Source organism: Protopterus annectens, chromosome 8.part1 (genome assembly GCF_019279795.1).
Source record: "Protopterus annectens isolate FY-2018-M chromosome 8.part1, PAN1.0, whole genome shotgun sequence".
In the NCBI taxonomy this organism is placed as follows: domain Eukaryota; kingdom Metazoa; phylum Chordata; order Ceratodontiformes; family Protopteridae; genus Protopterus; species Protopterus annectens.
Genome location: NC_056742.1, coordinates 230,297,812 through 230,315,338, shown reverse-complemented (window position 1 = coordinate 230,315,338; position 17,527 = coordinate 230,297,812).

Sequence of the window (17,527 nt, the reverse complement as noted above, 5' to 3'; positions counted from 1 at the left end):
CCTGTCAGATTACTACATTGTGTGTGTGAATAGTAGGTCACACAAGATAGCCCATGTACATTTAGGCTAGTGTGCCTCTGTCTAGCAGGGACACAGAAGATATCCCAGGGGTAAACATACGATCACCCATACAGTCATCAAGATGTCTCCTGTAGGTGGTCAGTGGGTGGCTCTGCATATGTGAAACTGGGATTACAATCCGGAGTGAGTGGAGCCTCTGGGATAAGAATCTGTCCCTCCAGCATGTCCTATTAACATCTGTGCTGAGGTATATGTCCCTTGAGTGTGTAGCTCCAAGGGAGTCAGATATCCTGAGGTGGAGCATGTCCAGTAATTCTGGGCTGGGTATATCTGTAAACAACAGGCACACATCATATCCGAGTAGGTGGTAAGTGACTGAGTAGAGCTGGAGTTACTGCATTCGAGCTGTGCAGGGCATCCGTGTGAGTCCCTAGATTTGCTTGGTGAGGAACCTCTGTGGCCAGTACAGTTGCTGCATGTGTCAGGTAAGGTAAACCCCCAAATGTGGCAGTCTAACCAAGCATGGTTGTGATGAGTATAGGGGAAAAATGACCTCACTCGATCTAGATGTGAAACCATATGGGATAAGGTGGCCTATATAGAAGGTGTGTCCAACCACTTTGGCAACGTGATTGTCAAAGGCGACAGTACAAACAAGTCATGTCCCCAAACCCCTAACAACTCCTACTATATGTAATGGAGTACTACCTATGTGGTAATGTGTGGGCATGTTGTTATTCCCAAAGGGGATGACTATGCAACTAATGGCTTTTAGCTGTAGGCCATGGCTCAGGCACCAGTCATCCATCTCTGTGAGACCCTGTTTGAGTATGCATGTGGCAGCTGGAGAGTTGATTATGGCACCCAGTTTGCAGTCAAGTGTGAACATGGTCAGCCATATTCCCCCTGTGGTAGCCTGTACGTCAGACAAATATATACTGAACAAGAGAGGTCCCAGGACCGAGCCGTGTGGGATGCCACGTGTAACTGGTGTATAGTCAGACATAGCACCTGTTATTCTGACCATGTGGGTGCTATCCCTGATCCAGTTAGCAATCCATCATGTGAGATATGTGTCCATATTGACGCAGGTGAGCTTATGCATAATGGCCCAGTGGGTTATTGTGTTGAAGGGTTTTGAAAGGTTCAGGTAGGCTGTGTGGACAACCCTCCCTATGTTGATGGACCTGTTAACCATTTAAAGAAGACAAACAGGTTCAAGAGGCAAGATCTACCCACAACAACGCTGAAATATATAGGACACAGTGTCTGTAGGTTCCCGATGTCTATGTGTATGAGTCCCATGACAATACACACCATAGCTGTGCAGAACAGGCTAGTTAGGCTTATAGGGCAATATTGTCTGTGGTCCGTTGTGGCACCAACTCTGTAGAGTGGGACCACTATCGCTGTATGCCATTCCTTGGGTACATATCCTGTAGTAACTCTGATATTGAACAGTGATGTAATGTGAGGGTTACGTCTGTCATGAAGCTCATGTAAGATGCAGGCTGGGACACCATCTGGTCCCATTGATGCTGTGATGCACGCTTTGGGGAGGGCAGCACTCACCTGTTACTGTGTGATGTCAGGGAGGTTACACTCTGTTGGGAAGGATAGTTGCTCCTCAGGGGGGATTGGGGGGAGACATCTGCACTGAACCTGTTTGCCAGGATGTTGGCAATGCCAGTGGGTTCAGGGTAAGTTTAGTCAGTATGCAGTAACTCACAGCATATCAGTGAGTGTCCACCCAGGTTCCTGACATAACTGAAGAAGGCTGTGTGATAGTCCGACGTGTCTGGTGCAATTGTCCGGTAGAAGCATCCCTTAGAAAAATTAATGAGTGATCGTAGCTGTCTGCTAGTACAGATCACAGATGCCTTCCCCGTCTGGGATTGTGCTCTATCATGTAGTAGCTTCCTCCTGACGTTGTACAGCTTATTAATGGCTGGGGTCTACCAGACAGGTCCCCTGCCTCTGGAGGACTGAGTCCTGTTGTTATTTGGGATAGCACAATCCATGCAGTCCACTAGGTGTCCATAGAATGTGTATGTAAAGGATTCAGCAGTCTGAGCCATATTTGCCACTGTCTCAGGGTCTCTGAAGGATACCACCTTGCTTTGGTGAAGTGAGACATTGGCTCATGATACGTTCACCAAGATTACCCAGGATGGGTGTGTGGAGGGTATATGTATGTCCAGTGAGATACATGTGTGTTCTGACCTTACCAATGAGGGGTGTATTGCTGGTGTAGTTCCCATGAAAGCTGAGTGTGGTTCCTGAGTTTAGGAGTGTGGTCTGTAGCAGGCAACAAACTGAAAGCAGCTTTGCACAATGGTAATTGTATATGTATGGTCTGTGATACTTTGTGCAGTGCTACTAACCCGGAGGTGTGTGTATCTGTGATGCATATGGATACTCCCCCCTAGTTGTGTTGTCTGTTCCAAGTCTTGTGGTCAGAAAGCATGGTATGAAACATAACCTGGTAGTGCTGGTGTGAATAAGTGAGCCTGAACCAGACATCTGTTAGTGCACAGATATCGTTAACCTCCATACTGAGGAGAGTCCTGAGTGGCTGCAATATGAGGGTAACACATCTGGTGTTGAGCAGCATTACCCTTAGTTTCATTTAACCTGTAATGTCTATGGAGGTGGGTTTGTCTTCTGAGCCCTGCTTAAAAAAGGCACTATGATGGTAGCAAGAGCCTTAGCCAGCATTCGAAAGTCCAAGGGTGACAGGTGCAATCTGTCCATAGTGAAGCTACATGGCATGTCGAGCATGTCACCACAGGATGACAGACACCGTATCCCCTATGAATGACACCAATTTGTTAGCCAACTGTTAAACGTGATATGTTTGTCTGTATACTGTGACATCATAATTGGTGGGTGTAAGATGCTAGACTAGGTCAGGGTCATACTGGCCTGGGATACATGATCAGAGTGTTCCTCCATGTATCATGTCATGTGGTCCAGGGAGTAACGTCTGAGGTTTTACGCACCAGCATGGACAATGATGGTGCCAGTCCTGTACTTGCTTTGGAGTGACCTGACTGCATGTGTTATGTGGCAGATCCTGGCACCTGACAGACAGCCCAAAGTGACTATTCCCTTGTTTGGGATGGTGAGTGGTACATCAATGTGTCTGACAATAAGTGTCGCCTATTACAAGTGTATTAGGTGTGTTGTTTAGCCCAAAGGGCAGTGACTGTGTAGCACACTGACATTGTGAACTATGTGATATGTGGGTATTGTAGTGGGGTAGCAGTTGTGTGTGTGTCTGCTTTGGAGGTCTCTGCTGCTTAGGCAGAGTTTATTTACAGCATCCGAGTATGTCTATGTGTGATAATGTGCTTTGAGAACTGTCGCTAGAGGATATGTAAGACTGATATGTGGTGTGTGTGGTTACCTTCACCAACTGATAGACTGTGCCAGTCATGGGTCGAGAAAGTTCAGCACCCAGTATTTCTGTATAGGTGCATCTCATACATATATCTGAGTTTGTCAGGAGGAGGCGAGGGTTGTCTGTGTACATGAGGCAGATGTGACATTGTGTCAACATCACAATATTCACCAGCTGGACTGGAGAGTACACAAGAAACTGACCCCTGGACATGCCAGGATATTATGATGACATACTCTGTAGCCTGATCACAAAGGATCAGTAGGGTGTTAAGTGTGTAAAAGAGTATAACAGGGATTAGTGCTCAGGTTCGTTGGTGTTTTGTAAAGAGTAGCTGAGAAGGAGTCCAGACTGAATCATGACACCTCCCTCAGCTATGTCATAAATAGCAATGTACACCCATATATGTCCTGAGTCAGGGCCAACTGTACCTGACTGACAATGCCGACATCCTGACAGAAAGGCCCATATATACATACCCACCTCCCACTGATGATAGTCCATATCATCATACCAGGAGATATCACATGTAGAATGGATGAGCAGCTACCCCAAATGCCAAAAGCATGGCAGCAAGTGGAATACATTGATTCCCAATATGTGTCATGCATAAACTACAGAACAAACAGATCCTGCACCTGAACAGTCAGCTGAGCCTCAGCCCCTACACAGGATGTGGAACCGTTGAATGTGTTACAGCAACATATGGCACTCCCCACAAGTGTTGGTGCACAACACACCATGGGAAGTAGTCCATTATGCCTATGAAGTCTGATCTGTAAGGTCATGGAGTCCATCATGGTTGAAGTTAAAAACAGAGCTATTGGAAGCTGACATACACACAACCCTACCAACTGTGGTATGTTCATGTGCAGACATGGTTCCCAAACATGCTAGACTGTTTGCAAGCAGCCACCCAGGACATACATCACTGAACACAGCTAGACATGTCTCACACAGACTTTGAATAGCCCTTTATCAACATCCCAGACACATGTAGTATCCACAAAACCAACAGGCTGTGCATAAATATGTGTTGACATATGAAGGAATGTTAATGTGACCACAGATAGATCACACAAGGTAAGGATTATGAGGTCCTGTTCAAGCTGTTGACACCTTCTGACCCACATGGACCATTCCTGGAATGGCATAAAACAAAGTGTACACACATCACCATGTCCAGTCTGATGATGTCACCATCCTATAAATACAGCAGGAGAAAGGAAACCAGCCAGTAAAGCAAATAGTGCGCCATGTTAATGTGTCTCTCTCTAGTATCATAACATAGGTAGGGGGTTGAATCCTGAAAACACTGACTGTGTGTGTGTGTGTGTGTCACTGTTGGTCAATGCAGTGTGGGTTTTGGTTTTACTATGGTAGGACATATTATGATTAAAGCAGTAAGTGCATTGCACACATCAGGTATCTGCATTGCAAATATATATGTGTACATGTCCCCTCAATCAATACATAGGTGTGAAGCCTGCATACTACATGAATACATCTGTTTCCATTGTCAGGTTGTGCCGCTGCTTCTCAGATCGTAGGTCACATATGTATGTATGTGACAAGGCCATCCACTGTTGTGATATGTGGCCAAGGTCATCTGTGCCACACACACCCAAGACAGTTACTAAAGAGTAGTGTGAGCGAGGGTATATGCCTGGGGTATATGTTAGACATGTTCATACACAACAACAACTGGCAATAATGGACAGTCTGTATAGGTGTACAACTGGCTTGTAGATATGCATTCAGGCCTCTAATGTCTTATGTGATACACCGAGGGACTCCACAATACCTATGGATATGTGGATACCAAGGGACACATGACATAACACAAGGCTGTATGTACACATTGGTACCCATCATACATGTTGAGGTCTACCATTGATGTGGTACTGACGGGATAGTATGTATAGTAAATGTGGATGACTATGCCATAGCTGGCTTACTGCTATACGGCATGCATCAGACAACAGGTATCTGTCTGTATGATACCCTTGTGTAGGATATGCGTCCCATCCAGGGAATGCACTTTAGGCCAATGCATGCATTTCCAGATGTAGATGGACACAGCCCTAGTGTGTTTGCATGTACCTAAGGGGGCAATATGCCAAACAGGTGTGGTCCCAGGAATGGGTGGCGGTCAATACCACTGGTTAGTGTTAGAATATAGTACTGGAAGGATCCAACTGTTACTGAGTTCCCTACAACTGTGTGTCATTTGTCAGGACATCATCCAATGATTGCTTATAGTCATGCTGTTGAGGTTGTGTATACTACCAGACCACAAATCATTGACAGATATTAACAGTATCACCCACAGCATAGTGTCAACCTATGTCATACACACATGTGGACCCATGTTAGTACATAACTGTAGTAGAATGCATACTGGCCATTGAAAGATACTATGAGATGTTAACAATGTGTACAAAAGGGTATGCCACACGTCCCATGTGTCCACCATGCACGTACATGCAGACAGTGTGCACCCACCATGTTCACAGATGTACACTTGCTAATCTGTACTGCACACATCACACACGTACTGTCCACTCACTAACACATGCTGACAACACATTACACTTCAGCCAAGTGGCACATGGGTGGAAAATACATACTCAGACCTAACAGTGGCATAAACAATGCTACATTGACAATCAGAGCTTTGATGCATAATGCCTGCTCAGACATACCTACAAGGATGTCATTACACTTTCCTGTTGACAAATTACTAATATTGCTACACTGCTATAATGTCACCCTGTGCATCAGCACCATGTTAGCCTGTTCCTGCATCAATGTTACAGATGACAGGAGGTGACACAGGTATCATCATATGCACAGGGTGTGTTGTTGTTTGCCAGAGCCTGACATTGACCCATCCAATCGACATGTCTGTCTGTGTGTGTGTGTGTGTGTGTGTGTGTGTGTATGTGTGTGTGTGTGTGTGTGTGTGTGAGGGACAATAGTACAGCATGGGCCAACATTCATAAAATGTGTGTGTGTATGTGTGAGCCCTAGTTGTTTGGTTAATGTGTGCGTGTCTGCATGCACAGAGCTCCACCATGTGGCTGCCGTATACGGTAGTTTGTGGGACAGCCACAAACTGTACCTGCTAGGCTGTACAGATCACTGTCTCCGGCCATGGACACAGTACCTGTGCCTGGCAGGGGTGCTAAGGACAGTATCGGGTACCAACCCCGACTGGGTACTGTCATCAGAGACAGAGGTATAACGACTGGACCCATGTCCCTGCTGGGACTGGCCAGAGCCATGTGTACGTGGTCTACTGGGACGGTCAATGGACAGGCCAGCCCCAGCATGGCTGGGGCTGGTACTGCCACTACGGGAGCGGATCTGAACTGTGGGCTGTCTGCGACCACTGCCAGCTGTTGCTGTTGCTGGCATGTGTCCGCGTCGACATTGCAACCATCCAGCACGGTCCTGGCTCATGGAAAACATATTGTGGAGGGCATCTACTGTCTCCCCCCAACGTCTATCAATGACCTCGGTGTAATTCCGGATGGCACCGGCAAGGTCACGGATGCTGTCATTGATAGTGGTGTAATGGGCCCTCTGCACCCTAAGTCCCTGTCTGGTGTACCGTTCCATACGTGCCTGAGCCTGCATTACAGCCCAGAACATACTGGACATTGTACGACCTGTAAGGGCACATCTGCCAGGGGCAATATGACCAGCGGTGCTCCCCGAGAACCGCTGGACCTCCACCTATGTGGTACCATTCCAGGAATCCAGCTATGGCTGCTGTAAGGGGATACAAGTGCCATGGGTACCACACTCTCCTGGTCAATGCCAACTGTATGCTGTCCCTCACCTATGGCCATTGGTGATGAGGGATGTATTGACAGTATGAGTGTGCGCATAGACGGGGTTGAACTCTGTGTACTGTCAATTGGCGGACCAACGACAGACGCTGTCAAGCCTTCCTGTGCCAGAATACATGTCTCATCATCACCACTATTCGTGGCAGTGGCTTCATGTTCCCTGCTGCATTCAGCCACCCCTAATTCAGCACCTGTGAGAGGAAGACAGGAGACACACTTTACAGTCTGCACATGATGCATTCACACATGCACACATGAACACATGAACACATGAACACATGAACACATGCACACATGATCACATGAACACATGCACACATGCACACATGAACACATGCACACATGAACACATGCACACATGCACACATATACACTCCTCACTACAGCACATAAACACACACACCAGCAATCCAACACATACTCTATAGTGGGTGAAGGTGGGTGTCAGTATCACAAGGCAAATAGTCACCACACATGTGTCAGCATGCAGAATATGTGTTGCACAAGACCATGCAGTGCAAGTGTAGATGCCCCTATTTCATGGCAGTGTACATGGCTTTGATGCAACTGTGTAGTTGTTCAGTGATTGGCTACACCCTGGAACACAATGTGTACAAGGACACAACATTGCTGTGCAAGTATTATCAGCTCTGCAATGCCCTGTGCACCATCACTCACAGGTATACATGCCATGGCTGCATGTGTTATCTGTGTGACACATAGATTTCCATGTCTGAATACAGTGTCTCTGTCCATAGCAGATAATAGTGGGCACAGGTGTAGCACATGCATGCTATGTACACACACGGGATGTGTGGTGCATGTTGATGTGAAGGAATCCCAATGCTCGACATGGCCAATGTACAGTGGTTATGGTGAGTGTGGGACATATTGCAGATATGTCGGTGCAAGCCATGGCATGGCATGCTACATGACTGCAACATTAAACACCACACATACCCAATGGGTGTCATGTGACCTATACACTCACTAGCATTCCAGGACATATATGTGACAGTTTGTTTGGATGGCGACTGCTGTACATATTGTGTATACTGGCATATGTAAGCACACACACATGCTATGCATATTGTGTATAGGTGCATATGTTTACACACACACAACATTGAGGTGCACAGCAATAACTGCTATGAGTAGTACTGTGGTCACTGTAACTGGATGGGGTGTAGTACCCTGTGCCATCATCACCATGCACCTTGTGGTCACTCACAGCTATTAATGTGTGCAAGACCACCGCCTAGCATGCTGTACCTGAACTGCAGTGCCGTGGCTATGTTCACAATTACACAGCCACTTTGTACATGGGTGTGTGAGGTGCCCAATAGGGAGCATTGCCTAACATGACTGTTTTATGTGTTGCAGAGTGTTGCACAGCCCCATGATAGGCCTCTACTCCTGAGGTACATCATGTGTGTGTGCATGACATGTGGGATACTGAAGTGTGACCTTATAGCGGGCATGTGGTAATGCCAAATATAGCATGTTTTCATGTACTGTGTATGATAAACGTGTTCTGTTGTGTACAGCTGTAGCAACTATGCATATTCAATGTGCAGTACATTGTTTCCACAAATGTGTCTGCTGCTCTGTGCAGTGCATGTGATTGAGGCAGCTACTGACTTTACTGAGATGTTTAATGTCTCACAGCAAACATGCACAGCATGCATTATGCGTAGGTGTGTTACGTGTACATGGCCTACACCTCACCTATGACATGCACATGTCATTACCAATATTAAAGTGTTAACACACTCACCAGTATGTATCGTCTGCCCTGCTGTCAAACCAGAGGGACCTACAAGAATATGACACAGTTTGTCAGTGGCCACAACTGTGGCATTGCTACTGTGAGTGTGCTAAACTACAGTTGAACAACAGTCAACAGTCACAGGTGTACAGGTACTTTTCCATATATCAGTATTGCACACAATAGGCAGCAGAAATGCTGAACATACAGTACACATTTCACATATGCATATTTTAACAATACAGGTAACAGTAGTCTACAGCTAGGGCATATTACCTGCATGCTCCATGTCATCATGCTGTGTGGCTCCGGCCTCCATGATGACACATGTGTGATGCTGCTGCTGCTGTAGGCCAGGAGCCACCATGCTTAGGAGCAGCTCCTCCACTCTGGTGAGGGGAGGATGTATGGCCGCCCCACCACCTGTGGCAAGCTGTTGTCTATGGATATCAGATGCATGCCACCAGACATGTCTAATTAAATCACTGCAGTGATGGCATACCTGCTCATATGTCCGGTTTTGCATGCCTATGTCATTTACCCAATGGACAAGATCTTGCCACAGTGCAGTACGCTCATGCTGGTGCTGGCTGACCCTGAAAAACAGCAGTTTATAGTGCTACACCAGGCTGTTATGTATTTCCTGTTCCTCTGCAGCTGTATATGATGGATTGCGTTGATGAGCCATAACCCTGGGAGACAATTAAACAATATGTGTGAGCAAGTCATGTGGCACACTTAACATTATTAAGTACAGATATCACTTAACTGCCATATATAGCATCTGTTTGTCTGTCAGAGGATACACATGTTCAATACCACATATCAGTGCTCAGCACACAACTGGCTGACAATGCCTGACACACTCCATATAACAAACCAGTATACACCAGTACTCGGCACACTGTTTGGGATACAATGCACAACCTCACCACAGGGGAATATATCAAGCTAATGCATGTAGAAAGATGTCATCCAATGCAATGAATGTAAAGTACATTTACAGTATTACCAGTAAAGCACCTGAGTCGTTGATGCCATACCCCTACCTAACATATGTGCACGGTTGTTAATATAACTGGCATACTGCTGTAACAGAGTAAACATGTTGCTAGGTACACACACATACCCTGTAACATGTGATTGCGGGCATGGTACAGGCATCATTACACACACATCATACATACATACAACACACAAATGTATGCCGACACAGATAATCATTACCTGTGTACCTTACAGTACTGTGTGCCCCTACTTACATATACATATGCCTGAGGTATGTAATCTGTGCAGATTACAGGAAACAAACAAGACAGTGTTACCAGGGAATGTGAACATACGCCATACTGTGCTGTTTAGGCCTACAGCTTCAGGTAGTACAACAGTATATATGTGAGCTGTATTCACCAGCAGTACCACTTACTGAGCATACATGTATTGCTTCGGCCTACAATGGGACACCACAGTCATACACAAGGAACTACGTCACAACATATACCATCCTACTATGTCTGCATCCCAATAACTGACACATCTTTCTTTGGCCTCACACCTAGGACACAAACTACCATGACAGGAACAACCTCACACTAAGCTATCACACCTTTACAGACCTTGCACACATTTACTGTCACACTCATTCCACCTCACATAGCAGGTATTGCACTGAGTACATGTGTATGTGCATTGTGTCATAGGTAGATAATACGCTATTGGCCCTAGGGCCTAGAGCAGCCTAGCCATATGCTACCCTGGCCTTTGACACACATGTAATGTGATTTTACTTGCTCCTGTCAACCGGATACACAGAGGTGACTCCCAGGGCATATTACCTATCTCCCAAACAATCATTAGGGGTATGTATGACATCTGCTAATGAGGATCCTTGTTTGTTAATGCTGGGTGGTTTAATCCAGAGTATAGCATATTTGTGGATAGGAACCTGTCCCTCCAGCATGTGCTGTTTAGTGAGGTGGCGAGGATTAAGGCCATAGGTCATGTAGCCCGGAGGGATTGTGAGGTGTTGACATGGTGGTTGGCCGACTGCTATGGGTGTGACATACCTCTGTATGTAACCTCTGGATGGGTGGTATGCAACGCACTCTAGCTGTGGTTTTGTGAGTCAGTCTGCATAGGGCATGTGTTTGAGGGCAGTATTACTCTTTGTGAGGTATGTCTGTGGCCTTTCCACTTGCTGTAGTTGTCATGTGAGGTACATACCACATGGGGCATTGTGATGAGTAGAGGGGAACACTGACCTATATTTCCCTAGATGACACACCTTTTGTGATGACACGTACCACATAGACAGATTACAAGACTAGTGTGGCACTGTGATTATCAAAGGGGAGGCTACTGTCCACCTGTGTCCCATGTTCCCTTCTGACACCTTCAGTGTTAGGCAGGCTACCACCTATATGGTAGTTACTGGGTAAAGTGTTTTGGAATGGGGTATGGCACTGCAGTACCAACACTGGTGTTCAGTCCATGCCTTGGTCAACAGGCACCTGTTTCAGTACGTATGACCCCATGTCTCCCTCTCTCTCTCTCTCTTGATATATATATATATATATATATATATATATATATATATATATATATATATATATATATACACATATCTATACATAGCTATATATATCTATACTTATCTATACATATCTATACATATCCATATATATCTATATCTATCCATATATATCTATATATCTATATATACCTATATATATATATATATATATATATATATATATATATATATATATATATATATATATACATGTATACATCCATTGCTGTACATATAGATGCACATATAGGCACATATAATGCCCACCTTTCATGGTGGGGATGTCAATTATGCAACAATTGTGAGACATACGGTTATGTAATAATATTGCACAGTGTTGTGCAGAATGCATTTTGCTGTCCTCAGGCCATATAGCTGTAGCAGGCCTCACTGCCTGTAGCTCAGTCTCACAGCGTTTAGCCACCACATGACATATACCAGCACTGCTTGCTGTCTGCAATGCCACACATTACAACCTACATACATATGTGCACATAGCAACCTTCAACAACATATATATGTCCTGCCTTCACTAACAGTTGCAGTATGTCCCTTGCCCTATGCACATGTACATATACATATAGATACGGACTGTTGCCACATATGGATGATTCACAGTATGTAGAGTACCCTTCAGACACATCATTCAGATGCCAGCAAATACATATCTGTTACATACCTTACCTTTGTATTCCTCACCTCTGTATGTTGTAGCTGTTGATTTTTTTTTTTTTTTGGTTTTGGTTTCCTCTGTGTGTTGGTCTTTGTTTTCAGTGTCTGTCTCTTACAGCCTGTTTGTCTTCGTCTGTCTGTATGTCTGTCTGTCTGTCTCTCTCTCAGTTGGTGCAATGATATTATTGCATGTGTGGACAGCAAGTGCAAGCTGCTTTTCTAGGTATCTGCACATGTGCATGTGATGGCCTCTGCACCAATTGGTGCCCACCATTTAGCAATTGCATGCAGCCTGCTGTGTGGTAATTGCAGAACTCACTGTGATTGCAGGACACTGCTATAAAATGCTAGGTTAGGTAGGCATAGCCCTTTCAGTTGTGCAAGGTGGGGCCCATGCTTGTTTGCTGTGGACACTGTTGTCTCAGTCAGAAGGTTGGTATATGTCTCATATCTGGAGCTAGGGTTGTAGCCAGTGATATGCATGTTGTACTGGAACCTGGCTGTTGCTTCTTCCAGTGCACTCTTCTCAGTGTGTAAGTTTACTTACACCTCCTAATGCTAACACTGGATGCATGGGAGTATGCACTTTCTTTTAGATTTAGATAATTAACTGGCATACAACAGTAGTTATTGCAATGTTTTCCTATGGCTTTCCTATTTTCCCTTTACATTCACTCATTGTAATGCATTATATATTTCTTACAGCACCAAGTTATTGTATATCTGCTGTGGCTTACTGGTATTTCATGCAGACTGGTGAGTACAAGGTGTGGGGTTCGAGACTGACAAGGGTATTTTATTTTGCTGCTGAGCAGTACAAGGACCCTGTCATACACAGTGACTAAGGCCCTTTTAAGCAGTTGTAAGCAGGTTTGCGCAATGCTTAGCAACGCTTAGCTAAGCGCACACATGCACACACTGGTGCAAACCCGCTTACTACTGTTTACAAGTGCTTACTCTCGCTAAGCCCCATGCTCATTTCTTTGACAGAAAAGTAAATGGGGAGATAGAAATATGGTGATAAAGGATGCACAAAGATTGGAAGACAGTAGAAACAAGCTCGGGATGTACAGGATGGGTGTGGGGAAGGTCCATAGCTGCCCGTTTCTTTACCAGCAACAGCTGTGCATATACAATACATTAGGAGTGAAATTTGAAACCTCTCACCCCTGAGAGAGGGGTGAGGACAACTAAGTATGTTGTACTACCAATTATGAATATCAGGCACATGCACTGTTTGTGAACTTCTATACTGTCATTAGTATGTTACTCACTTCTGAACAGTTTGTGGTTTGTTTGTGTTGACATTAGCACAGTCTGCTCAGGACAACTGGACATATTGCAGTACTGTGTATGCCTACATACACCCGTGGGTGTGCCTGACTACACAGGTATATGGTACTTTTGGGTAGGGGTGCAGAACTGCAGAGAGAATTATTTATTATCGTGTGCTGTTTATCTTGCTGAACATGCAATGCTGCTGTGTACCTGCTAGTCTATAAAGGCTAGTAGTCTGTCTCAGTAGCTCCCACCTGTGGACATATCCAGATGGTAGACAGAGGTTAGCCTAGTATCCTTTGACTGTGCACCACACCAGTCTTTTCAGCACCTGAACAATGGCATTGTCACAGGTGGTTGCTAGCAGTACATGGCTACATCCTTTGATATTTCTGTGGTGTACTCCAACATACGGGCATGCTTGTGGAATTCATTCTACAGCTATTTGCTGAGTGTGCAACAGCAGACAAGCTAATATGACTGTGTGTTTCTGACACTTCCAGGCCTCAGATACTCTTAGGTAAATATTTGAACAGCCTCAGGGAAAGGTACATATAAGTGGGATACACCTGTGATATATTTCAGATATTTTGCTGTTGAGACTTTGGGGGATTCAGAGCATATGTATTACTACACCTTTTCTGACGTGCAAGCAGTGTCTACTCTCACTTATTGACATATTTCATTAAGTGAGATTCCCTACCTTTCTGCCTACTGTTAGTACATTTCACATGGTGTCGGATGGGCACAGCTAACATTTTTTGAAAATCAGGGACATCCCTGTAAATCAGTCACAGTTGGGAGGTCTGGCCTCTGACCTATTCAAATATGCCAGTGTTTATCCTGCTCTGATACTGTGTAAGGTTTGTAAGGTTCTACTGTAACATTATTCCCTACTAGCATGGCTGGTTCTCTTTTCACAGTCATGTCATGCAATTCCACAACCACTGCTGGTAAAGACCCACAGAAAAGGATTAGTGTTATACCATTCCTAATTTTCATTTACATTCCCTCATTGTAATGCATGATATATTTATTTCAGAACCAAGTTATTTGTATATCTGCTGTGGCTTAGTGGTAATTCATGCAGTCTATTGTGTCAATGGTCTGGGGTTCGAGACTGGGAGAGGTATTTTCTTTTGCCACTGAGCAGAAAAAGGGCCCTGCCATAGAGTGACTAAGGCACTTTTAAGCAGTTGTAAGCGGGTTTGCGTGGGTTTGCGTGACGCTTAGTGACACTTAGCTAAGCGCACACATGCACACACTTGCTTAAACCCGCTTACTACTGCTTAAAAGTGCTTACTCCCGCTAACCCCCACGCTAATTTCTTTTAAAGAAAAGAAAACGGGGGAGATAGGAAAGTAGTGAAAAAGGGGGCACAAAGAGGGACACACAGTAGGTAAACAAGCTCAGGATGTGCAGGACTGGTGTAGGGAAGGTCCATAGCTGCCCATTTCTTTAACAGCAACAGCTGTGCATATGCAATAAATTTGGAGTGAAATTTGAAACCTTCCACCCCTGGGAGAGGGGTAAGGACAGCAACGTATGTTGTACTGCCAATTCTAATTATCAGCTTACATGTTTGTCTGATGGACATGTGTGTGAAATGGGCAGCTATGTATGGGGCATAATTTTTTTGTGGGTACAGATTGCCCCTTTTTTTTTAGGTGAGAGTGGGAAGTGAGGTAGAGGAAGTAGGTATGTCCGGGGAGGTAGGTTGGGAAGGTAAACAGGCAAGACAGACAAGACACATACAGGGGCGGTGTATAACACATGGGGTGGGTGAACACAATTGATGGGGTTGGATGTTTGGAAATCGCAAGCCCATGAGCCCACAGATGGTAACAATGGAACTGAGATCCCCACCCATGGGCAGTCACCACTGAACCTTCACAGCCCCGAGGGTGGCTGTGCTGGGGGCTGCATAGGATAGGCAGGCTCACCCATGAGATGTGCCACTCTCGCCTCAAGCTGGCGTAGGGGATCAGCGACTGAACACTGGATCTCCCTACTCACCACAGCCCAGACCCTTTGAAGGGTGACAGGTGGCTCTTCTCCACCCATGCTTGCATGGGGGGGACGAGTCCCATCCCCTGTAGCGCTTCCACCCGAAGGTGGCACAGGACTAATGGAGGAGGGGAGCCTGGGCTGGGCACCGAACCTGCTGGTGCCAGGTGCACTCGCCAGCTGAGGAGGGACAGGTGGGTCCGCTGGGACAGGCCTTTCCATACGTTCTGTGATTAGGTGTGTTTAATTACAATATAAGCAAAACAGCATTCCAGATTAGTTGTAACAGCATGCAATAATATTCCCATTAACCCAACACACCAAGGGTACAACAGCTGAACAGCAAGCATAACACATGCATATATTGAACCACAGTGATTATTCCGACAGCATGCAGGGAAGTTTGGCAGCAACAGGCCACCATGATTGTGGTGTTTAAACAGGGCACATGCATCAATGTGAATGCAAATATTTATAGAACAAAAGGACATATGTCCCAATAAATATTTAAGATTACACATACCCATTGAGGTGTGGAATTGCATGGTTTATGCACATACAGTAGGGTGTATTAAAAACCTCAGTTAACATCTTATAATGACCTTTTAGTCTACACTACATTCCTAGTGACTGCAAGTGTATATCCCCTACCTGTATTATTACACTTGCCACCATACATTAGGTTGTGTAATGGGTTTGGCTAGTTCAATATATGCCTGACCTATATCTGACATACTAACTGTCCAGGATGCAGATGTTACTGCTACATATTTCTTGATTGCATTTATATTTCTTTATCTACATATCTGAGATGTTTTCACATGACATTTTCACTTTGATTTGTACAGAACCCTGCATTTCTTGACACACACTCACATTTCTGGGGAAAAATAACATGCTACACGTGTGCCAGGTTTACTTATTCATGCCAGCCAGTAACTGCCTGTTGTGGACTGTATATATGTTTAACAGCTACTAGTACTTCCATCACCCACTTTATATGGGACTGCACAACTCTAGGTTGCCAGCACCTTTTCATACAGTACTGTTTGTATACTGCAAGGGTACAACAACATTTCAGACTCTGTGACACAGACACACTCTGGGTTTTAGACATTTATTAATGACATTACACACTTTTCCACAGTCTCACTCCTTTATTTGTTTTAACGGTGTATATGGCAGACATGTTCAAGACATATTATACCTTTATTAATAGGTTAGAACAATCTTTTTTCAGGCTCACTCACTTATGTTATATGACAGTGCCTGCAGAGATATTATTCCAGACATATGTTACTTTTCTTAATGGGTTTCTACACTCTTTTTCTGCCTCTCTGACGTTTTTATCTGACAGTCCATGCAGAGGACTTATTCAGGCAATTTTATGGCTGTATTATTGGACTACAACACTTTCTTTCATGCTCTCTCCCATATTTTATATAACAATACATACAGAATAATCACTAACCTGCCTGGTGGTGCAGCCTTAGCAGCCTATCAGCATAGGCTTGCTGATTGATAGCACGGTCACCTGCAGCTGTAAAGTAAATGAAGGGATATTGAGACATACTTATTCGTTATACATACTCCATTATCAATTCTTACATACTGCATTCCATGGCTACATACTCAGTTGTGGGGCATCCCACGGGCTTCCTGTATCCATTGGTTCAGGTGGTCCTGCTTTCGTCTCTTCAGGTCTGCATGGTGGTGACGGACCTGCTCACCAGTCCGAGGAATGCCTGTGGCACTGGTGAAGTCACGAGCTAACTGGTTCCAAGCCTCTGCCTTGTACTCTGTCCCTTGGAACTGGTCCTGCACGAGTGTTAACTCGTGACCATGGACAAGGAGCCAAACCATGTATTTGGACTCCTTGATGCCCCAACGTTGTGCTCAGAAGCGTGTTCCCTCTCCAACACCAGACATTCTAACTGCAGATATGAGCT